General features: G+C 38.9%; 1 long non-coding RNA gene across 1 annotated transcript; it reads right to left on the bottom strand.

Moving 5' to 3' along the window:
- Positions 1 to 12802: 12802 nt before the first annotated feature.
- Positions 12803 to 13703, bottom strand: LOC122053864. The gene is made up of 3 exons (XR_006132412.1): positions 13633 to 13703; positions 13367 to 13537; positions 12803 to 12849 (listed from the first exon to the last, which is right to left on the bottom strand). It is a non-coding gene; the product is annotated as an uncharacterized LOC122053864 (long non-coding RNA).
- Between the last annotated feature and the right edge of the window lie 12371 nt (positions 13704 to 26074).

The raw sequence follows: 26074 nt of genomic DNA, 5'->3' as shown, positions 1-26074 counted from the left end.
GAGCTCAATATCTTATATTGACTCATTTGGGCATGGCCATGCACTTCGTGGTCTCACTCTATCAAGAATATCGATGTCACTCCCGTCATATAGGAGGGATAGATCACATCTACATCACTCACATCATTCTGCATAATTCATTACATATCCAGTAATCGCCTTTATAGTCCACCCAATTACGGGTGACGTTTGACGAAACCAAAGTACATAACCCCTTATGTAGGGATCCATGGTGACTTTAGGTCTAAGGACTAGTAGTCATACTAATAGCCACATGAGAAAGTATATGACACTCATATAACGATCCATGATACTTTCTCATGGCGGGTCATTCAGTATACATTCTCTAATGTATACCCATGTGTCAACTTGATATCTCTATATCCATGACTTGTGAGATTAAGTCATCGAGTTGACCTACATGCTAGTCTTATTGCATTAACATTGTCCCTGAATGTTAATACTCGACTAGGAATGATTAAGAGTAATGTTCCCTATATCATCTCACTATCGATTCAACCAATGGATTGATATAGGTAAGAACCTTCTACTCAAGGACGTTATTATACTTAGTTTATTTGACACCAATACAAGTAAGTATAATAACCAAAAACCAAATGCCTTTATTTATATAGAATATGATACAACAAGTCCAAAATACAATCATCAAATGATTGGCTCTAGGGCTCTAGCTAACAATCTCCCACTAGCACTAGTGCCAATCAGTGTAGGCTCTAAGCCCCAATGACCTAGTGTGACCATCATGCTTCCTCTGTGCCAAAGCCTTGGTCAAGGGATCTGCGATGTTAGCCTCTCTAGGTACTCTGCAAATCTTCACATCTCCGCTCTCGATGATCTCTCGAATGAGATGGAAGCGCCGTAGTATGTGTTTGGTCCGCTGGTGTGAGCAAGGTTCCTTCGCCTGTGCTATAGCTCCATTGTTGTCACAATAGAGCTCAATAGGGTCAGCAATGCTAGGAACCACCCCAAGTTCAGTGATGAACTTGCGAATCCAAACTGCCTCCTTTGCTGCCTCTGATGCAGCAATATACTACGCCTCTGTCATCGAATCAGCTACTGTGTCCTACTTCGAACTCTTCCAGCTCACAGCACCACCATTAATGCAAAACACGAATCCCGACTGCGATCTATAGTCATCCTGGTCGGTCTGGAAGCTAGCATCACTGTAACCTTTTACAGCTAGATCATCATTGCCTCCGTATATCAAGAAATATTCTTTAGTCCTTCTTAAGTACTTAAGAATATTCTTGACCGCTATCCTGTGACTTTCACCTGGATCTGACTGGTATCTGCTCATCATGCTCAAAGCATACGAGACATCAGGTCGAGTACATAGCATGGCGTACATGATCGATCCTATGGCTGAGGCATAAGGGATCTGATCCATGCGGTCTCTCTCCTCTCTAGAAGAGGGACCTTGAGTCTTCGAAAGACTCACGCCATGTGACATCGACAGAAATCCCTTCTTGGAGTTTTGCATGGCAAACCGAAGGAGTACCTTGTCAATATATGTACTCTGACTTAGGCCAAGCAATCTCTTAGATCTATCTCTATAGATCTGTATCCCTAGAATGCGGGATGCCTCACCTAAGTCCTTCATTGAGAAGCAACTCCCTAGCCATGTCTTGACAGACTGAAGCATAGGGATGTCCTTCCCAATGAGCAGTATGTCATCCACATACAATATGAGGAAGACAACTATGTCCCCTACAACCTTCTTGTAGACACAAGGTTCATCTTCATTCTTGATGAAACCAAACTGTTTGATTGCATCATTAAATCAAAGATTCCATCTCCGAGAAGCTTGCTTTAGTCCATAAATGGACCTATGCAGCTTGCATACTCTGCTAGTATACTGTGGATCTACAAAACGCTCAGGTTGTGTCATGTACACATCCTCGAGTAGGTTTTCATTCAAAAATGTGGTTTTGACATCCATCTGCCATATCTCATAGTCATGGTAGGCTGTAATAGCAAGCATGATCCGAATGAACTTAAACATCGCTACTGGAGAAAAGGTTTCATCATAGTCAATACCATGAATCTTCTTGAAACCTTTAGCTACCAAGCGACCCTTATAGATAAGTCCATCCATGTCAGTCTTTCTCTTAAAGACCCACTTACACCCAATGGGTTTTACCCCTTCAGGTGGATCAACTAAAGTCCATACTTGGTTGGTGTACATGGATTCCATTTCGGATCTCATGGCCTCTAGCCATTTCTCAGAATCTGGTCTCATCACAGCTTCTTGATAGGTGGTAGACTCATCCTCTATGAGCACAACGTCATCATGGTCAGACAAGAGAAATGAGTATCTCTCAGGCTGACGATGTACCCTATCAGACCTGCGAAGAGGTATGTCTACTTGAACTGGTTTTTGTTCCTCAACTCCTTGTGGAACAACATCATCTACAACACTTTGTGGTTCCAGTTCAACTTCCATCGAGGCATCAGTGCTATTGTTCGCATCTTGAACATCTTCAAGATCGAACGTGCTCCCACTAGTCTTTTTAGAAACAAAGTCCCTTTCTAGAAAGACCCTAGTCTTTGCCACAACTACCTTGTGCTGATTGGGAATGTAGAAGTAATATCCCTTAGTTTCCTTGGGATATCCAATAAAATAGCACTTGTCAAATTTGGATCCTAACTTGTCTGAGACTTGACGTCGAACGTAAGACTCACAACCCCAAATTCTCATGAAAGACACCTGGGCATCTCTCCCAGTCCATATCCTATATGGTGTCTTTATCACGGCCTTGGATGGAACTCAGTTGAGTATAAAAGCTGCCGTGTCTAGAGCATAACCCCAAAGGTATGTCGGAAGATCTGTGTGACTTATCATAGATCGCACCATATCTAATAGGGTACGATTCCTCCTTTCGGATACACCATTCCACTGTGGTGTTCCAGGAGGAGTGAGTTGGGATAGAATCCTACACTCAACTAGGTAGTCACGAAACTCATGGCTAAGGTATTCTCCACCTCGATCTGATCGAAGTATCTTAATACTCTTGCCAAGCTTGTTCTGTACTTCATTCTTGAATTCTTTGAACTTTTCAAAGGATTCAGACTTATGTGTCATCTAGTACACATAACCATATCTACTGAAGTCATCAGTAAATGTGATGAAGTACCTATAACCGCCTCTAGCAGCGACATTGAAAGGGCCACATACATCACTATGTATGAGTCCTAACAAATCAGTCGCTCTTTCGCTGTGCCCACTAAAGAGAGTCTTTGTCATCTTGCCTAGTAGGCATGACTCACACGTCTCATAAGATTCAAAATCAAATGAGTCCAGCAAACCATCCTTATGGAGCTGGGATAAGCGCTTGTCATTTATATGACCTAAGAGACAGTGCCAGAGGTAGGTTTGGTTCATGTCATTTGACTAGAACCTCTTGGTATTTATGTTATAGATAGGGCTCTCAAGGTCTAGAATATAGAGTCCGTTCATCAGAGGTGCACTACAATAGAACATATCGTTTAAATAGACGGAACAACATTTGTTCTTTATTGTAAACGAAAATCCTTTCTTGTCCAAACAGGAAACTGAAATTATGTTCTTAGTCAAGGCAGGCACATAACAACATTCATCTAATTCTAGTACAAGCCCAGAATGTAGAGATAGATAGTAAGTTCCTACAGCAATAGCAGCAACCCGTGCTCCATTGCCTACTCGTAGGTCTATCTCACCCTTCGTCAATGCCCTGCTATTTCTCAGCGCTTGTACATTAGTACAAACGTGCGAAGCACATCCGGTATCTAATACCCACGATGAAGAAATAGAGAGGTTGACTTCTATAACATGTATACCTGAAGTAGAAATCTTATTTCTCTTCTTCTTAAGATCTTCTAGGTATTCTTTGGAGTTCCTCTTCCAGTGCCTTTCTTGTCCTTGATATAGGTGACAAAGATGTTCAACCATATCGTAATCACCCATCAACTCATGTTGCTTCTGAAGCTCAGAGTTCATGGTCGCGAGCATAAGACAGGATACATCTAATGCATCATCTTGATGCTTCTTGTAAGCATCTCGGTCTGCTCGCGTGGCAGTGGTAGGAGAAGCCTCCGGAATGGGCTGCTCCAGAACATACAGTTTACATTCTTGGGTGAGAACTATTCTCAGGTTCCTGTACCAGTCCAGGAAATTTGCTCCGTTGAGCTTGTCCTTCTTAAGGACAGAACGCAGAGAGAAGTTGTTCGTGTTTGACGTCATGGAAATTCTACAACAGAAATAAATGCAGAAATAAGTATCATATTCTTAATCATTTAATTAGGCCTTTAACTAAATGATGCTCCCACTGAATTCTATAATTCATGTGGGACAAGATCCACATCATACTAACCCTTGAGTTAGCTTTGGCTAATACGCCCAAGATTTAGTATGATCGGTAGGTAACGATTACCAATTACATCTCTATGTAACTCTTGTTTATAGGATCAAAATCCGCATTTATATTAAAACTCGAGTTAGCTTTGGCTAATACGCCCAAGAGCTAATATAAACGTGATTTTGACCATCTACCAACCATTGGATAATGTCTATAGTTAAACTCGATCCAATTGAGTTAACTAGTTACTCAATCTAATTGAGTTGTACTCACCCATGCGTTGATAGGCGGGACCAAGATTGTCCCTCCATACCCTACCAAGATAGTATGTGTTGCTATGCTTTGGTAGATTAAACAACAACATGCGATCGAGGTAGTGGTAGGTATCACGGCATGGCAGGCATTACGAGTTGACGTAATTTAGATCTAATCTAAACGATGATGCGTATCATATACTCGATAGATCTAATCTAATCGAAGGGTGCATCATGTGCACGAGTTAGATCTAATCTAATCGTTAGGCACTAATTAATTACTTAATTAACTAGCATGCATCACATACACACAAAAGCAATTAACTAAATAATTTTGTGATTATGTCATGGCCCTACTACGATCTTCTCAAGCCAATGAGAAGATCGAATGGTCAACCTAAGGTCAACATCTTCTCAAGCTCCTTCCGTTGACCACCTCGTGTTGCTCGCGCCCTCCTCGTAACTCCGTCTTGAGTGGACCTTCCACCGCTTCAAAATTTACATTACATTTTGAAACTCGAGTTACATTCGAGTCTAAATCTAATTTACAACAAGAATAAAAGAAAGGCATGACGCGCAGGTCACGAAAAAAAATAAAAGTACAACACGCACATCACATCACGGCGCGTAGGCCGTATTATGAATTACAACACAAATTGTCCAATCAAATTGGGTTTTTAGGCCATGACTATCACAAAAATAATATATAATTCAAAATTATATATTTCTATAATTTTATGTAATTTTTCTATAATTTTTTATAATTTTTACGAGTACAATCTCCCGGCGGTTCCGTTTAGCGGTTTTCCGGCGCAATCGCGGAACGAATCCCCTTGCAGGGTCAGGGGAAGCACCCCTACCCGCGATCTAACCATCGTGAGGGTTCCATTGCGATCTAACAGCACCTTAGCCCGCTGTCCCAAAAAGTTTTGGGGCGAAACTTGGCCGTTTTGGAAAATTCTTCTCGGTAGTCGAAGCCTACAAGTGTCAAAACACTTGTGCGTCGCTTCTACGAGAAAAATACCCATAAAAACTATAAAAATTATAAATTTACAGAATATTACATAACTAAAAAGTTTTCATAAAACACAAAATAAACTCATAATCATCTTCGCACGTGGCTCTGATACCACTGTTGGGTTTTTTGGGTCGCGAAAACCCCGAAAGCCCCAAAGCCAACGGATCCGTGCGAAGAAAACTTTCGAAAATATGAGTACGAGTTTCAAACTATGATCTACAGTAGATCTACAAAGGAAAAACATTTTATACCTTTGAAGCGTGCCCTCGCAAATCCCGCTCGTCCAACGGTACGTCGGATCTCGAAGTTGTCAACGTAGACAACTCTCTAGTGATATCCACACGAACAAGAAGTGTTCTCTAACACTCAAAGATGGAGAAGAAGAGCACCACAAGTGTGCTAGCACTCTCTAGGGCTCTCGGGTAGGATTGGAAGAAGAAGAAAAGAAAAGAAGAGAACACACTCCTCTAAAATCTCTATGTGGCTTTGACTAACCTTTCTTCTTGGATTAGATTCACTCTCCTTTCTTCTTCCTTGCTTGAAACCCACGACCAAGAGAAGAGAAGGAGCAAGAAGAGAGCTTAGGAGGAGGAAGATCACTTGAATGAGAGTTACACTTGCAAAATAAAACTCTTTTCATCTAATTAAGTGGTTTGTAACCTCCATGGGATACCAAGAGTCACAACTCTTGGTAACTCCCATGAGGTGGCACTTCACTTAAGTAACCATGATGATGTGGAGCATCATCATTGGTCTACTTAATGTCAACTCACCAATGAGGTGACATAAAGTCAAGTCAAACTTGACTTAATCTCTCTCATGGTTGATCTAATCCAACCATTTAATTCAAGCCAATTTAATATAATGAATCTAATTCATTTAATTAAATTGATTCAATGAGTCATAATCTAAATTAGACTCATTGAACACATGAATCAACTTGAGTCCAACTCAATTAGCCCAATTAGGATTACTCTTAATCCAATTTGATTCATCAAATGAATCTAATCCTCTTGGTTCATCATATGAACCTAATCTCCATCCACTTGTTCTTTGTGTGTGACCCAATAGGTTCTTGTAACGTTGGCAATGTTTCTAAACTCCTTTAGAAATATAAGCAATGAGCGGCATCTAGCAATACATCATTGCAACCCAAGTTACAAGAAATGTTGAGATCCAACATCACCTTGTGACTACTAATTGTGACTCCTCACAATATATGACAAGTGTCCTTCTATCCTAAACATCTAGATTGATCAATGTGAGGCATAGACCGTGTCATCCTCTGATCAATCTAAATCTTGAACTCCAAGTAGACTCACTAAATCAAATGAGCTCAATATCTTATATTGACTCATTTGGGCATGGCCATGCACTTCGTGGTCTCACTCTATCAAGAATATCGATGTCACTCCCATCATATAGGAGGGATAGATCCCATCTACATCACTCACATCCCTCTGCATAATTCATTACATACCCAGTAATCGCCTTTATAGTCCACCCAGTTACGGGTGACGTTTGACGAAACCAAAGTACATAACTCCTTATGTAGGGATCCATGGTGACTTCAGGTCTAAGGACTAGTAGTCATACTAATAGCCACATGAGAAAGTATATGACACTCATATAACGATCCATGATATTTTCTCATGGCGAGTCATTCAGTATACATTGTTTAATGTATACCCATGTGTCAACTTGATATCTCTATATCCATGACTTGTGAGATCAAGTCATCGAGTTGACCTACATGCTAGTCTTATTACATTAACATTGTCCCTGAATGTTAATACTCGACTAGGAATGATTAAGAGTAGTGTTCCCTATATCATCTCACTATCGATTCAACCAATGGATTGATATAGGTAAGAAACCTTCTACTCAAGGACATTATTATACTTAGTTTATTTGGCACCAATACAAGTAAGTATAATAACCAAAAACCAAATGCCTTTATTTATATAGAATATGATACAACAAGTCCAAAATACAATCATCAAATGATTGGCTCTAGGGCTCTAGCTAACAAATTTTAATTGAGTTTTAAAAATAATTTTGAAATTTGAGTTTTAAAAATAATTTTCAAATTTGAGTATTAGAAATAATTTTGAAATTTAAGTTTTAGAAATAATTTTGAAATTTGAGTTTTAAAAATAATTTTAAAATTTGAGTTTAAAATAATTTTGAAATTTGAGTTTAAAATAATTTTGAAATTGAGTTTTAAAATAATTTTGTAATTTGAGTTTTAAAAATAATTTTGAAATTTGAGTTTTAGAAATAATTTTGAAATTTGAGTTTTAAAAATAATTTTGAAATTTTCGTTTAAAATAATTTTGAAATTTGAGTTTTAAAAATAATTTTGAAATTTGAGTTTTAAAAATAATTTTATTTCTTAGTCATCTCACCCAATCTAAATTGTCAATCAGAGAACCCTATAATTGTTGTGAGATGAATTATGGTTGAATTTAAGGGTCTGGTTTAACTTTGTGTTAGATTCAGGTTTAGCTTTGGGTTTAACAAGTAAGCATTATTTGGATAAACTTCTTGGCTATGGTGAGTCACAAGGAACTCATTAAAGTAACCATGCCTTCGAGGTTTTCCAAATAGTCCTATCCATTGAACTTAATACTAAGCCTTGGTCTAACTAGTTAGGATCCATTTAAGGGTAGCTTCGGTCAGTTCCACTTGGCCGGCCAAAAGCACCAGGTCGAAGCCATATCTTCCTAGACATGCAATGCCCAAGCTTCCCTAACGTACTATCATCCAAAAATTTCACCAGTACTGTGGGTCAAGTTAAACCTAGTCCGTTTTAATCTAACCTTAATTACCCTGCTAGGTAGTCTACTCTTGTTTTACCCATTTCTGGTAGATTAGGTTCAGTTACCCTGTCAGGTAATTCAGTTGGAAGTGCCAGCTAGTCTGGATCCTCCATCTATTTTTAACTTTGAATTTTCAATTTTTGATTTTGAATTAATATTTGAATTTCTAATTTTTTTAATTTGAATTTTGAATTTTGAATTAATATTTGAATTTCGAGTTTTTAATTTGATTTTTGAATTTTGAATTAATATTTGAATTTCGAGTTTTTAATTTGATTTTTGAATTTTGAAATAATATTTGAATTTTTAATTTTTAATTTGATTTTTGAATTTTGAAATAATATTTGAATTTTTAATTTTTAATATGATTTTTGAATTTTGAAATAATATTTGAATTTTTTATTTTTAATTTGATTTTTGAATTTTGAATTAATATTTGAATTTTGAATTTTGAATTCATATTTGAATTTCGAGTTTTTAATTTGATTTTTTAATTTTGAATTAATATTTGAATTTTGAGTTTTTAATTTGATTTTTAAATTTTGAATTCATATTTGAATTTCGAGTTTTAAATTTGATTTTTGAATTTTGAATTAATATTTGAATTTCTAATTTTTAATTTGATTTTAGATTTTTGAATTAAAATTTTGAATTTTGAATTTGATTTTAGATTTTTGAATTAAAATTTTGAATTTTTAATTTGATTTTAGATATTTAAATTTCAAATTTTTAAGATCGTTTTTCATTTTGCTCCCCCTGGATCATGGCCTCGATATGGTTTATCGAGGTAGTGTATTTGATCTTTCGAGACCCAGTATTGACCAAGTCCAACTTGATTAATCTATTTGGACTTGGGGACCCATGCTTGGACTGATTTACTACTTTGTTTGTTTATTAAGGATAAATAAGATTTATATTTCTTTTTACTTTTATATCCTATCCCAGTTCTATTGTAAACGGCTCTTTGTGTCCCAAGGATTAGGTCAAGATTCTTGGAGCCCAAAGAAAACCGTTCTAAGGTATTTTTTAAATCTTTGACCTGATTTTTTAAACTAGAATTTTCTTACTCAAGTTTTTGAACTTGAGTTGAATTTCCAGTCTGAACTTGATCAGGTAAGGATTTAATGTTAGTCACTTCTTTAAGGACCAGCTACTTCCTTTAGAAGTGATTTAATCCTAAGGTTTGACTTAGCTAACTTACGTAATAAATAATTGACTAAATTATTAAGCCTCGGAATACTTACAGTGGAGTATGGCCCTTCGGAAACGGATGCGGATCCGTGGCTTCGCTCGGACTCGACCTCTGACTCGCTCTCGCTCTCGGATTCAACGATCTCGTCCCGGGCCATCAATGCGAGTAAACTCGTCTGATCGAGTTCGTCGTCGTCGTCTTCCGAAGAAGATTCGTCCCAAGTTGCCTTTAGGGCCTTCTTTCTTCTTTGCTTTTTGGCTTCCTTTTGGTTCCCAGTTCTCGCAGGATGTAGGCTTGCCGTCTGCATCAGTTGGTAGTTGCAGTCCTGTCTTGACTATCATCCAGGTGTCGAACTGGATCTTCAGATATATCTCCATTCGCCCCTTCCAATATCCGAAGTCTTCCCCGAAAAATAGTGGGGGACGAAGAGTGTTATATCCTTCTTGTTGGGCCATTTAAATCTTACAAAAACAAAAACAGGAAGATCTGTTCCAAGACTGAGTCTTGGATTAGTAGTGCGTGAAGAATAGAAAAAAAACAACGAGCTCAAGTGGTATTGACCAACTTTGAGCAACACCGATTTGAAAAGAATTAGAATTTTAGCTACTAAGCTAATTTCTAATTGATTCCGAAAACCCAAAAAAAATACCACGAAAAAGATGTTTTGAATGGTGGTTGCACCAATTCAAAACAACCCCGCTCTGATACCAATTGTTGGATCGAGACGCGCTAGAGGGGGGGTGAATAGCGCTCGCGGCTATTTCGTTCGATTATCGGAATCGTAAAAAGCGTAAGAGTTAATGCAGCGGAATAAAAACAAACATACACAAACGCAAGAGATTTTTACTTCGTTCGGAGCCTTGATCGAGTCCTACTCGAAGGCCCGCGATCCTTGATCACTTTGCGTGGGCAACAACTATAAGCTCGATAAAAGGATTACAAGATGAAGTACAAGTGAATGCAAAAACTAATTATACTGATGACAAGAATAGAATATCGGAGCTTCGGGTCATCGTACACTTGTAGCAGAACTTTCGGGCGTCTTTCAGAGCAGCACGTTGGAGACAGAAGACTTGGGAATTGTTGTTTTGAGCTGTTGGTCGAAACCCCTTATAAAGGGTGTTCAAGGCGCCTTCTACTGTTCACCAAGGCGCCTTGAATGAGCCGAGTCAGCTGCAGAGATAAATGCTGAACTGGTTGAACCTTATCAAGTTCAAGGTGTCACGCCCCCAAAGGAGTCTCTGCCAGACAAAAATCCGTCAGCATCTCCCCTGTACCGGTGACAATCTGAAGCATCAATACAAGCAAAATACATCAGCCACATGCGGCTGGAATATTTATATACACAACCACGCAGTTATAATAACAGCCCACTCGGCTGGAATGAAACAATCACAACCACACAGTTATATATAAAACAGCCCACACGGCTGTACTAAAACACAGCGGAAAAACGAAGGAAAACCCACACAACACAAATAAATACAATGCATGCCGGCACGACTTAAACACAAATACAACACCAAAACCATAAGATAGCCACATGGCTATACACAAATACAATGCCAAAAATAAGAAAAGAATATACAAAAGAAACAAGCACGATCTTCGGATGTGACGTAGGACCCGGCAGACAGGATACTCCAAGCGACACCAACCATCTACAAGCTACCTGAAAACATAAATATATACATGCGGTGGTGAGTATAGGTAACTCAGCGGGTAATAGACAAGATAGTGCATGGATTATAAATAAACATGGAGATCAAAAGTATACAGTCTCAATAAAGAATAAAGCACATGATCATACTATCAGAATCAATGTACCTAAACATATCTGACATAATAACCTGACATACCAACTGTACAAACCACAACTATCATAATGATAGATACATACCCAAATCTGGAATCAACACCTGGTACAATGGTTAGTAAACTCACCAGATCTGCAACAGACCTACTCGTGACACTTGTGCAATATAAATATGACTGCAAATACATGTAAAATAAATGACATGTATGCAGCATGACAACCATATGCAACAATCATATCGGAAACAAATGCAACATACCACAAACATATGCAACTAGTATCTACTAGGCATGTATGCAAATATATCTCCAACGATGCACCGCGCATCAAATACAAAAGTGTATGCATGCTCCATGGTCACCCCCGCCATCTCTCCAGACACCACGACCCCTGTATGGCCGAGAGGCTTGGGTCCGTGACAAACTGTACAAACCTCACGCACGTAACCGCTATAAAGCGACTGAGGCGATAGTATACTATGTAGTTATCTAACTACATAGCTAAGGGTCCCTGACCACTCACAACTCAAGCCCTCTGACTACTGTACCCTCAAGACTCACTACACCAGAGTGATCGAGGCTGACAGAGTAAAAATACTGAGTAGCTGAGTAAGTGCGCAGGACATAGCTCCACTCCCAGCTACCACTCTCCATTAGTGGTAGAGTGGACAGCTATAAAAACTTACAACCCTCTCAACTACAAAGGAGACGATAGTCGTCAGTATGCAATGAATGATGAACATGATATATATATAATCATGATACAGACACCGTCATCATCCATGCAAACTCTAACTCCACATAAGCACTCCACAACATGAATATAATAGTCATGGTAAATCCACACATCCCACCAAACACATGTACACAACTACACACGTATAATCAACCAAAAATCTCCATTAATCCCACTGGACACAAATGCACAGAACACAAATGCACAGAACACAAGTACAATCAACATGTATCCTCCAATAATAAATACATCAGACACGTGTATAAACCACAAACATACAATCAACACAACTCCTCTAATCATCACACCGGACAAATGTGTACACGACATACAAATGGACAATCATCATATGAACACTGCCAACGATCCATACACTACCATACACACTCTACATGTGCACAAATACCACAGAGTATAGATAATCCAAAGTGTAGACTGTATAAGAATTAAATAGATCATCACAAGGGTCAAGCATAAGTATCAAGCAGGAAAATAACCAACGAACACGATATAAGGTAAAGCAGCCTAAACCATCACATAATAACCATGCACTAAGCTCAATAAAAATATACATAGAGCCAAGGAAGAAATACCCACCCTAAAGTGTAGATCGTGCCAAGAAATCCCGTGTCGAGATGCTCGTCCCGAATCCAAGTCCTGCGATCACATAATATATATTTAGCTAATTACATAGGTAGCAATTAGCTAAATAAACTCCCCAAACTAATTAGGGAAAACCCTAATCGAAGTAACTTACCTAATTCCTTAATTCAACTCCTTCTAGATCCAAACATAATCCACAATCTATTAATCAATCCAAAACTCACTAATCCAAACTCATCATAAATCCACAACAACCTAACATCATCATCTACAAATAACCTAACCACCACATCTAATAACCCAACCAACAATCAATCCAATAAACCAAAGAATGATCACATAACAATCTATATTAACCAATCACCATATCCACAAATTCCAACCCAATACAAACCTCAATCCATCCAACACATACCAATAATGATTATGTATCCATTTACATAAATCATTCACCAAATAACCATCATTTAATCTACATGTCATCTACTAACATCAAGAATAAATTCTACAATCCATTAGAGAACCTAATAGAGTAGCACCCCTAATAAGAAAACTAGTGGTAAACACTTACCTTGAGGTATGACTACAATCAAGAGCTCACAGCCAACAAGAACCCCTGCTGACAGCTACCAAAGAAGCATCCATACATCAATCCTTCTAACATCTCTTCACCGAGACTTCAATAGCTACAAGAAGTGGAGAAGCAAAGCTCGGCAGAGGAGAAATCCACCAACTAGCATATCTGATGCCACCCATTAATCCAAACAAAATAAAATGTCACAACGGAGATCCAATAGACAAGATTCTTGAAGTTGTATGAATCTAGATGAAACATACCTCAATTGCTCACCTCCAGGTGGTATTGCCCGATCCAATCCAGCTGGTGTGGAGATACGGGTCACTCTCCAGTGACCAGATCGTAGAGGAGGAACAAGCAGATCAACCGGCTAGGGAGGTGACGCGATCCCAAATCCCTCACCGTACCCTAAAGCCGATCCCCCGTCGATCGGGAGCAAGAAACGACAGATCAAGAGATCGCTCCACCGGAGAAAACTTGGTCAGCGTCAGCCCTTCAAGATTCTGGCGACGATCCTCAAGCAGCATGAGGAGGCCGAGACCATCAGAAAGAGTTGTCCTCCGTCGACGTCGAGTCCTCCGCGAGAGAGAGCAATGGGAGAGAGGAAATCGAGAGGTGAGGAAGAAGAATTGACCACTTATTTTCCCCTCAAAGCTCCGGTGGTTGTCTGTGCCGGCGACGTCGAGAGGGGAAGAGTAATATCGCCGATCGCTGGTGTGAGAGGAGGAGATGCAAAGAATCGAGAAGGGAGAAGAATCGGGAATAGGGGAGAGGAAATCGGGAGTTTAGGGGTTAGGTTTTTAATTAAATACTTAGGTTAGATCTAATTAAGCCCTAAATTAGTTTCTCAATCAACTCCCTACTTTATTGGGTACCCAAAACAGGCTTCCTCGGTACCCCAAATTCATCCCCTCAAAACGGGTCATACGAACTCCGTTTAAATCCCGAAAAATTTCTAAAAATTTCAGAAAAATCCAATAAGATTTTTCGTCCAATAATATTTATTATTTAATTTTATGGTATCTTACACAAAGCGCCTCCAACCTATCCAAGGCGCCTTCATCAAGCTGTCCAAGGCGCCTTGGCTTCCTTCAAGGCGCCTCCAAGCTTGCTTCGCAGCCACCTCAGGTTTTACACCCGAGGCGCCTCCAGGCTCCATGGAGGCACCTCGGACACTGTTCATCCGAGGTTAATCTTTGCACTTTGGTCTCTGCAAGATACATTAGTCCCAAATATACCCTGCAACACAAAGTTAGCACATAAAACATAATAGATGTGATAATGAATATTATGACAGTCTCCGGACTGTCAGAGTCTGACTTCGGATTTCCGACCGAAAACCCTAGGTCGACCCGACGCCTACTGTTCCCTCTACGGGGAACGCGTCCTCACCTACTCCTCTCAAGAGATTTACCTGTTGCTAATGTGATCCTCCAGATCGACAGGACTTTTTCTCAGCACTCGACGCTTCCGGACTTTCTGCTGGACATCCTCTTCCCGGCTAGTCCAGTCTTTCACCTGGTTCGCGACACCAGGACTTTCCATCTAGGGTTCCACCGCCTAGGACTTTTGCCTGAAGCCATCGACCTGTCAAGACTTTCCGCATAGGGTTGCCACCCCCTATGACCTAGGGTTACCACCCCCTAGGGTTTTCCTTTTGCCTAACCGCAGCTAGGACTTTCCTGAAACACTCAATCAGACTTGTTAGATCACAAAACATCTTAACTTTGAATCCATTGTCATTATCGAAACACGAGTTCGATCATCGGATGCTTCCTGCATCAACACTATATATATATCTAGCTTACTTAATTTACCTAGCATTATGTGTCTGCATGATACATTATGCAGTCCAAAAATTCATTATGAGATACTTATATACCTATCCCATTATGAGATACTTATATACCTATACTATTATGAGATACTTATATATCTATCTGACCTAGTTATCTCGCTCAATGTTATTTGTATAGTTAGTTTATTATTCCAGTCAGAAACTCATTATAAGCTATTTTCAAAGGGTCTGGTTTATTGATTTCGTCTGGTATTATGCAACCAACTAGTTTCTCATTCAAGCCAAAAACTTATTATGTTCGCTCAGCACAATATTCTATCAAAGGATTCAATATGAAGGAGATACCCTTGTTTGACTCAAATATATGACTGGGCATAAAGATTTGGGTTATTTTTCTCGATGTTATTCCTTTATTGGGTATGTGAGACAAATTGGTGTACATTGGTGGTTCTGAAGATCTCAAGGGCATACACAAGAAATAGGTGCTAGCTAATATTATTTAAGGTGTAGCTCAATAGTTATTTTTGAATTTCCTTTTTCAGAAACCTATAGTTACACCGTAAGAAACATAGATACACTAGTCAAACCTATTTAAAATATCCTCTAGGAGCTCCTCAAGAAGTTGGTCTTGATCTATAAATGATAAAGGAGACTCCTTTGATAGATATCCCCCCTGCACAATTGCTGAACCACCCCTTTAGCCTAGTAATTAAGTGTTTTTACAAACCTCGTGGCCTGATCTCAACTCGTTCATCTTCCCCTGCTTGGTAGGTCAATAGTTTGGCTCGGGCAGTCTTGGTTTCATCCTTAGCAATATCTAATTCCACTTGCAAAGACTCTATTTGGGTCTCTTTGACCTTTAACTACTCTTGTCTCTGCAACAATAAGAAATCCTTACTGGTTAACTCTTAAGTCAATCTAGGAGACTCAGATGAATGGAAAAGCTCAACCCTTTCCAACAAAGAAGTTTTAAGAGCTAAATCGACAAGGACTTTGTCTTTCAAGGCTCTTTCCATATGAAGAATGGATTCACTGCCTTGCAACATCAGCTCTAGTTTCTGACACTTGGAGCATTGAGACTTTACTAATTGTCAACATTCTTGCAATGCACTTTCTGTACTTGAGAGAAGTAGGGCTTGTTCCTCCATTTTTCTTCTCAAATCATTTGTAGTGGTAGAGGTGGACTCCAATTCCTTACACGATCCTTCAAAATCTTGTTGGAGTGCGCCAAATCTATAACCAATTGACTTAAGTCATGCTTAGAGGACACCAAAGGGAGTTATGGTTTAGTCAGATAATTTACAAGAAAAATGGATCGGGAAGTTTACCTCAAGGGCTTTCTGAGCATGTTCATCTGCATACTCTAATGTTGTAGCCCCTTTTATCTACCTATAGGATTGCATCCAAGACTCTGTTAAGGAGCCTTTTATTCGTAATATCCTATATGTAGGCAAAGCCTCCTATCCTTATTTAGATGGTATTGTATATGCTTTCTTGAAGCGTCAGTGGGTACCAGGAGGAAAAGCAAGCTCTGGCCTCTGAGTTCTAGGGCATTCAGGAATTACTTGGGATGGATCAGGGACTCGTACAAAATCAATGGAAGCTAGGATAGTAATAACTAGTTCCTTCTCAGTGGGTGGGGCATGAGAGGATGGATGCTTGGTAGGTCAAAGTTGAATTTTGGAGGCCAAAGGTGTTGTGAGTGCACCAAAGGAAGCTAATGCAGATGGGGGGAGCACAGGTAAATCCGTAACTGAAGTTTTTGGAGTCGAAGGTCCAAGAATCCCCGTAATTGGTTGTTAAGAGGCCTTGGATATCTTTATGCCCGGCTTAGTCAGTTTGAAAGCATGTATTATCTTGCAAGAGGCAGAGATCATTCTAGCTGGTTGCATCACAGTAACCTTGAGATTGTATCGACGACCTACCAAAGGTACGGGTTCTTTTCGCTTGGCAAAAATATCCTCCATGTACCAGGGAAAATTGCCCGATTGAAGGGCATTCTAATAATGCCAAAGTAGAAGATTGAGGCCTTCAACATTTGGTGATGAGAGGAGCATCTGACTCAGAAGAGCTAGAGGCGAGCTTTGGAGCATGGGGAAGTAACCCGCCAAAGGAGGAAGTTTGTTCATGTTGACGGCTCCTTAGTAAGTTCTCGTCTATTTGATTTAGAGCTTCTCTTGTTATCTTGGATTTTTTGAATAGGAAGGCCACGTTAATAGCCTTAGCTATAAAAACACCAAAGATTTTTATAGCAGGCAAGTTAAGAGAAAGAGGAAGATTTCTGCTTATCGAACGAGGCGCTTAGCACAAGGTCTACTAGAATAAGTCCAAAATATACAATAGGCCCTCTATAGTTAACTCGGATAGGCTAAATTTTAGGCTCCTCATATATTCTATTGTTGGACCCAAATTCGGGTCTATATGAAGGTTTCTTAAAGGAAGGACATGAGTAAGGTCTTGTTGCCAAGTGGTGGAGTAAGAAGAAGGAAATGAGAGATGGAAGAAGAAATACTTATCTCTCCATTCCTCCTGAGTTGACACATGGTTGCATAAAATTATGTTACGGTGAGATTGAAATTTAAATAAGCCTTTTGTTACTAGACGGAGAAGAAAGTAATAGTGAAACAAAAGGGGAGATAATGGAATATTAAGCAAATGGCAAATGATGACAAAGCCATTTAAGATCTTAAAAGATTGGGGGATAAGTTGTTTCAGGGGAATATTGAAATAGCGACTGACAGTGATGAAGAAAGGAGGCAAAGGGAAGAGAAGCTCCCACTCGACTTGTTCTGCAAAAATGGTGACACTACCCGAAGGAGGGCGGTGAGGACAGTCCGCAAGGGTAGGGATTACCACATCAAGAGGAAGATCGTAGTTGACATGAAAATGATAAGTATCGTCGAGAGTGTTGTGGGAGGAACATTGTGTGTACCACTTGTCATTCTCTGCCATTCTAGGAAGAAAAGATTACTCGAATTGAAAAAGAGTAGTAGAAAGTCAATAAGGAAATGACAAGGAAGATGACAAAAAGAAAGACTTAGGGTTTATCCATAGAGTGTTTATAAGGACTCCATGAAAAAGGGTTCCTAAATGAGAATCGTCCGATCATAATAGTCAAAAATAAAGGGATCAAGTGTGAGCCGTAGGATGGACAAGGTAAGATGGTAGAGAAAGAAAAAGTTATATACCTTTAATGAGGTATACACACGTGTCATCAATAAAAAGCCTACATTGGTAATCGATTTGCCAGGTAGTCATCTCAAGGTGTTCTATTTTTACCAAGGTAGGCTTGGTTTTCTATGCAATTTTTCAGTTATAAGTTCGAACAAACTTTGTAGTTTAGATATAAAATGGCCATACTTGAGCAAGAGTAGTTTTACATCTCGAACAGATTTAGTGGACTAGTCTCAAATAGTTTCATTTGGTATAAAGCCAAGCAAATTTTAGTCGGCCAGATAAAATTTTGGGTGACATAGCAAGCTTGGTCAGATTAATACTGAACAAGTTTCTATTGAGTTTGTACATTTTGCGTGTCACAATTCACTCGACCAGCTTAGGGTTGAATGAGTTCCAATCGAATTGAAGACTTCGGGCGCTTTATTTTGCTCGGTCAATTTAATGCCCAAGTAATTTTTCTAGCCTCAATCAAAGGGGGGAAAGGAAACTTTAGTAAAATGAAAATACTTGTTACAATTAATAAATGTTTAACGCATATCAAGTAGCAATGCTTGTCTTAAAACATCCCTAAATTAATAGATAATCCAACACATAACAAATCATGAAAATTTAGGGAATAGATCAGGTGGAGCATTATTAGTTATCCTCTCATAATCAAAAGAGTTGGCAGGAGGGTCAGAGGTTAAATAGCCACCCTCCTTTATTTGCTCCATCATGCCTTGCGCCCCTAGTATAAGCGCCTGGACAATGGAGTGAGCAATAGGCGTATTAAACTCTAGTGTTTTGAAGAGCACATTTGTCTTTATATTAAACCACTCTTTTTCTCCTACCCGGTAAGTCTCTAATGTTGCTTGGATGGTTGCCAGTTCCACTTAGGTTCACACTAGATTAAGCTGGGTGGTTGCCAGCTCTGATGCCAAAAACTCTCATTCAGCCTTTTGGGTTGCCAGTTTTGATGTTTTGGTGACTAGCTTTGTAGTGTGAGCAACTTCTTGTGTTCGTAATTGACTAGACAATTGTGCATTCTTTTCAATCTACTCGGCTAACTTTGACTGTGTTTTTGCTCGAAGAATTACCTCTGTTTGAAGTTGAGTCTCCATAGAGTTTAAGGTAGTCTTCAGTTGAGTTTCTCGTTCGAGCTCATTTTTTGCTAGCTCTTGAGCTTCTTGGAGTTGTGCTAATAATTATTTTATTCGGCTAGAAGAGCTTGCACCCATCTCTACAGAACTTTGTTGCTTTAATAGCTTATTTTCTTAGGCCAGATCATGGAAATGTTGAGCAATATTCATGCTAACTGCCCAGTGCTAGATGACAAGTATAAATATAAGAAAATAAGAGCAAAAAAGAGAGATGAATATTGATCAATTAAGGTTATGGTACCTTAGTTTGCTCAAACATGAATTCATCTGATAGCTCTTTGGGAGGAAGTTCACCCAACATTTTTTGGGCCTCTGCCCAAGCATTTACCAAATGTTCTCATAACGAAAGGGGAAAGGTAACAAGACGAAAATAGTCGGGGGAAATTAAACTTCGAGCAGAGGGTAAACAGAAGAACGTAAGGGATGGGCTGAACTCTTATGTCACGGTGTCACTAGATTTCCTTGAGGAGAAGGTAAAAGGCTGGAGGCTAGAAGATCCCTCGGCAAGGAGGGGCCTTCCCTAGTTTGCATGGCACTAGGCAATGTGAGGGTCGGATAAAGAGTAGACAAGGTGGGTTCTAGAGACTACTCTCACCCTTCTTCAGGAGCATCATCCTCTTGGATAGTTGTTACTTGTCTTTTAGGAGAAGGAGCAAGAGTGAGTTTTTGCCCCTTTCATTTTCCCTTCAGGGGCACCTCTAGTTCCAGGGGAGCATCCTCTGATGGAGGTGATGCAGCAGGAGCAAGCTCTCTTGAGGTAGTAGCAGCACTAGTTTCGGCCGCTTGATTAGAACTAGTGGTCGGGGGTAAGCCTTGCTTGGCCAATAGTTCTTGTTCCTTAGCACGAAGCTCCTCCTTAGAAAGGGCAATCTTTTTAGTAACCAGAGCTCTTAAAACAGAGTCCACTATACAAAATAGAAAACATTTCAATTAGTGATAACATAAAGATTAAATTATCAAAACTTACCAAAAGAACAAGGTAGCTTATTTTGGAAAAGACTTAAGCCAAAAAGATACAAAAACCCATCCTATAGCCATTGATTAATCTTGAATTGTTGGTCACCCAATTTAGGGAGATAAGAAATAAAGATGGGATCCTATTTAAGTCAGGGAGGATCTGGGAGAGGAGGAAAGGAAGATTGCCAAGCGATGGACCAAGTGGCGGAATCGAGCATTTTCATAAAGAAAAAAATGGGATTACCAACTTTTAATAGAAGAGGGCATGTCCTCAAAGAAGATTGCCTTTGGTTGAGATTAGTAAAGGAAGGTTCTGGGTTCTGATTTTTTAGGATAGTGAACAGATATAGGTTGTGGGGAGTAGGAGGAATGCCAAACAAGCAGAATAACATGTACATCCCGCACATATATCAGAAAGCATTCGGGACAAATTGTTGCAGGGGAATGCGAAAGTATTGGCTTGCTTCGAAGAAGATGGATGGATAGGGAAGCGCAAGCCCGTTACCACTTGGTCATAAAAGAATGTGAGGTGATCATCAGGAGGAAGATGGAGACGTTCATCTAGAGAAGGGAGACGAATCTGATAGCTATGGGGTATGTCATATTTGGAATGTAGGTGAGCTCGGTCGAAAGCATCAAAGCTAGAGGTAGTAGAGGCATAACAAAGTAAAGGATTCTTGGACCATGATAGGATACAATCCAAAAGTCAAGCAACTTACTAGGTCCACTGGAAGTCAGGAAAGAGGAAGTGCAAAAGAACAGAGGTCGCCAGAAAGAACAAATGGGAGAAGATGAAATAGGTGAAGAGTCGGTGTTTTTTAGGGTTTTATAAGGAGTAGTTTAAGCATCATCGTTAGATTGAAAGGGCCCATATAAGGAGGGGCATTGATTTACAAGATTAAACGAACGTGCCATTGTGCTTTACGAGGAGGGAGATGTCAGCAGGCGTCGTGAAGAATGAGTGGAAGGGGCACATGTTAATAATCCAGGAATAGATATTTATGAAGGACGTGACAAGTGAGACGTTTTAGCAGCCAAAAATACCTTTTTACACATCCTCGGTACTTGACCTAGTGAAATGAGGACTATTTAGCGAAGAAGTCACTAAGTGCTTAAGGCACAAATTACTAGGCACCTAAGGTACGATCGAGAACATGAATCATAAAAGATCCCTAAGATCAAAGAAAAATAAGTAAACTAGAATAAAACAAGAAAGTGGTTATATTTGAAATTCATTGATTAGCTCACTGAAATATAGTTGATCATCCCTCAAAATTTTTCCTCATCTATGATTAGTAGAAATATAAAAGTTTAAGGGATGAGTAAGCTTCTTTCCTAATTCCCACCATAATCTTGGTACCTAGGACAAAGATGCTTTGCATGCTTCATTTTCTCCTTTTCTGTCGTAATCGTGATCCGAGCTTGCACCAATTCATCTTGGGTTAACTTCAGGTTTTGTTATTGTTGTAGGATCAACTGATCCTTAACTTTAGCTTCTTCAATTGCGAGGGACAGGGAAGATTCATATTTTCCTTTTAAAAAGATCATGGCTTGGGTTTGACTCTCTAGATACAAATATGTTTTTATTCTCAACGATGTCTTAGTACAGATCCGAAACTCAGCAGCCAACTAATGTTCTTCAATTTTCCTTCGAAGAGAACATTGAAAGTCATTTTCCTGTTGTGCCTCTACAAAGGTTATGTCCTTTTAAGAAAGCAGTTGAGCCATATGATCCAACTATTGATGAGGTTGTTGTAGCTCATCAATCTCAAAGTTGGGTCACCCTCTTTTAAAGGGAGAATAGGAAAGTTAACTCTTGTAAAAAGTTAAATCACAAATGAGGAGTAAACGAGACTAGAACTTGAGTCCAATCAGTCGGCTATATCTCCTTCGACTAGGCTTGAGGGGGAGCTAGTGATACGGATTATGACGAGCTAGTTCATGAAATGATTGGGATATTAAAGTCAAGGTGAGGTGGCAATCAAGGTTGGGATAGGGTGATGCTTGTTACTTGATTCTATTGATCGCCCTACATCAAAGTCCTGAAAGCGTGCCCGAGCATTTCCCGAGTGGGATGCACAAATAGGGCCGACCAATTATAAACCTTATCGAATATAAGGTTGTCCATGTGCGCTCGACAAGGCAAAGCCTGAGCGAGCTTAAAAGTACTTAGCCTTATAAAGCTCTTAGCATATGATCGGTCGAGCGAAGGTTGAATGAACATAAGGTTGCCTGTGTACCCTCGATCAGGCAAAGCCCGAGCAAGCTTAAAGGTACTCATCCTTATAAAGCTCTTAGCATACGATCGGTCGAGCGAAGGCCGAACGAACATAAGGTTGCTTGTGTGCGCTCAACCGAGCTTAAAGGTACTCAGCCTTATAAAGCTCTTAGTACACACCGAGTGAAAGCCGAACGAACATGTTTCCTATGTATGCTCGACCAGGCAAAGTCCAAGTGAGCTTAAAGGTACTCAACCTTATAAAGCTCTTGGCATAAGATTGAGCAAAGGCCGAACAAACATAAGGTTACCTGTGTGCACTCGACTGGGCAAAGCCCGATCGAGCTTAAAGCTACTCAGCCTAATAAATCTCTTAGCGTACGATCGGCCGAATGAACATAAGGTTGCTTGTGTACACTCGACCGGGCAAAACCCGAGCGTGTTTAAAGGTACTTAACCATATAAAGCTTTTAACATATGATCGTCCGAGCGAAGGCCAAATGAATATAAGGTTTCCTGTGTGTGTTCGATCAGGCAAAACTCGAGCGAGCTTAAAGGTACTCTGCCTTATAAAGCTCTTACATATGATCGGCCGAGCAAAGGCTAAATGAACATAAGGTTGCCTATGTGCGCTTGATCGGGCAAAGCCCGAGCAAACTTAAAGGTACTCAGCCTTATAAGAATCCCAATATATGACTAGCTTAATGACCGGTCGGAATATATTTAAGAAAAAGTATTCTCAATATATGACCAACTTACCGAGATATATTCAATAGAAAGTATTCTTAATATACGATCGGTTTAATGACTGACCGGTATATATTCAATAGAAGGTATTCTCAATATACGATCGGCTTAATAACCGACCAAGATATATTCAATATAAGGTATTCTCAATATACGACCGGCTTAATGACTGGCCAGGATGTATTCAACATAGGGTATTCTCAATATACGACCAGCTTAATAATCGACCAGGATATATTCAACAGAAGGTATTCTTAATATACGACTAGCTTAATAACCGGTCAGGATATATTCAATAGAAGGTTTTCTCAATATACTATTGACTTAAAGACTGGTCAAGATATATTTAGCAGAAAAGTAGTCGACAATCTTATGACAGCCTGGAAAACTTATAGAGAAATATTCCCTCGAAGCTTCTTTATTAATTAATCAGCTATAGTGATATACTCCTTTGAGTATTTTATCAAAGGCCTAAGTTATAAACAACAAAAGAAGTACATCTGGGGGTAGAAAAAGGAGTCATCGAAAGATTATTGCAAGACTTCTAGGTTGTACTTCTCTCATCTTCTAACAAACTTTAACAAATCAGGGACCACCTCACGATCGTGAAGGTTATATAAGGTGGTATAGAAAGGTGAATTCTCTCCGCTGGCAAGGTATGCAACGTAAACATCTACATCTGAAACACTACTTTCTTGCATTTTTCCATTACCTTCGAATGAGGAAATTGACTTGAGCATCGAAGGCCCTAATATTTGAGGATTTAAATAAATTTGATAATGGATCAATTTTGTTGACAGATCAAAAAATATTTTATTTTTAATCGGTCTAGCAAAAAAAACCTTAAACAAGTTTTTTTTTATTATTAATATCTCTTTTTATTAATTTTAATCAATTCATGATTTGAAATTATTCAAATTTATCCTCATTTTTTAACATAATATTTGTACTTCGTATCTTATATTTATCCTTACCTTGTTATTTATAACATTCCACCTATTTTATAATTGCGCATGGACCATGAGACACATCTTGACTAAACTTTTTGCATCCACAATTCATTATATTCAACCATTAAAAATCAATTTGAGTAAAAAAAAAAGATGATTCTCTTTTTCCTTTTCAAATCTTTGATTCTTTATCATACAAACCTATCTATAATTTTCTACCCTATCTTTCGCCTCATTGCTACGCCGACTTCAAATCGCAACAGAGAAACTCTCCAGAGCGATCAACAGTTTGACACTCTTTGATATTCGGCTCCAAGTCTCCAATCTCGAATCCCATCAGTCCACTAGTTCGGCACTGATAGTCTCCAATTAGCCTAGGGCCTCTAATTTTCTGGAGACAGCCCTGGATTCAATGTCCTTGGGGGTTAGCTCGTTGGGGAGGTCGTGGGTCCAAAGGAGGTCATGGATGGTGGTGGTTTCGAAGGTCTCCGCCTGAGTAGGAGGAGGAATAGGAATAAGAGTCGCTTGGGTAAAATAGGAATAAGAGTCCCTGAGCGTGGAGCTGGGGAAAAAGGGTTATGGTTAAAACAAAATAGGGATTGGGTAAAATAAACCAGTTCAACTTATAGCTTATATAATATAACCAGTTCAAATTTATTACTTCAACATTCAACCATTATAATTTTTTTATAACTTATTACTTTATCAAATAAGTATTATGAAATAAAATATCATTTAAAATTAAAAGTGAAGCCTACTTTTTAAATTGATGAAGTCTAAAATAGTATTTATTTTATCAATTTTTAATCGAAGTTGATTATCATATATTACTTCATAATTAGTATCGCTGAAGTAACTAGTAATGAAGTTTATCATCAAAATTCTACTAGTGTTAGATCTATTTATGGACTAAAACAAACCTCTAAATCTTGGAATCATATATTTGATGAAACGATCAAATCCTATGGGTTTGCTCAAAATGTTGATGAACCATGGGTATATAAAGGCATCAAAGATAAAAAAAAAAAAAAAAAGTGGCATTTATTGTGCTTTTCGTAGACAACATTTTATTCATTAGGAATGATGTGGAAAAATTGTCTAATGTAAAGGGTTGGTTAGCTAACCAATTCCAAATGAAAGATTTGGAAAAAGCAAATTATATTCTTGGATTTCGAATCATTCAAGATCACAAGAATAAATTGTTGGCATTGTCTCAAGCAACTTATATTGATAACATGCTATTGCATTATAGAATGCAAGATTCCAAGAAGAATTTTCTACCAACCCAACATGGAATCATCCTCTCCAAGGAGCAGTGTCCAAACACAACTCACGAGGTTGAGGATGTAACACCCATAGAGTACTTAGCAAGACTTTAGATATTTTTATCATGAATAAAAAAAAAATAGGCGTTATGTGTAAATTTGCAAAAATAATAATAATAGAACCAAAAAGAGATGACCAAGGTTTGAACCTTGGATCTCTTACAAGATACATGTATGTGTTAACCAATAAACCAAGAGAAGATATTATAAGAGAGAGAAGTGACAATATAGTTAAGAGTAGGAAAAGAGCTCCTTCCATTTAGAAGGAGAAGTTAGAGTTGCCTTCTTCCTCTCAAAAGAAAAGAGGATTCTTGCTTCCTCTTTTCATTAAGGAGGAGTAAAAGAAAGGAGAAGGAAAAGTGCATTTTCCCTTCCTCCTCTCATGAAGAAT

The sequence above is a fragment of the Zingiber officinale genome, chromosome 3A (genome assembly GCF_018446385.1).
Source record: "Zingiber officinale cultivar Zhangliang chromosome 3A, Zo_v1.1, whole genome shotgun sequence".
NCBI classification, from domain to species: domain Eukaryota; kingdom Viridiplantae; phylum Streptophyta; class Magnoliopsida; order Zingiberales; family Zingiberaceae; genus Zingiber; species Zingiber officinale.
This window is presented reverse-complemented; position numbering and strand designations above follow the sequence as displayed.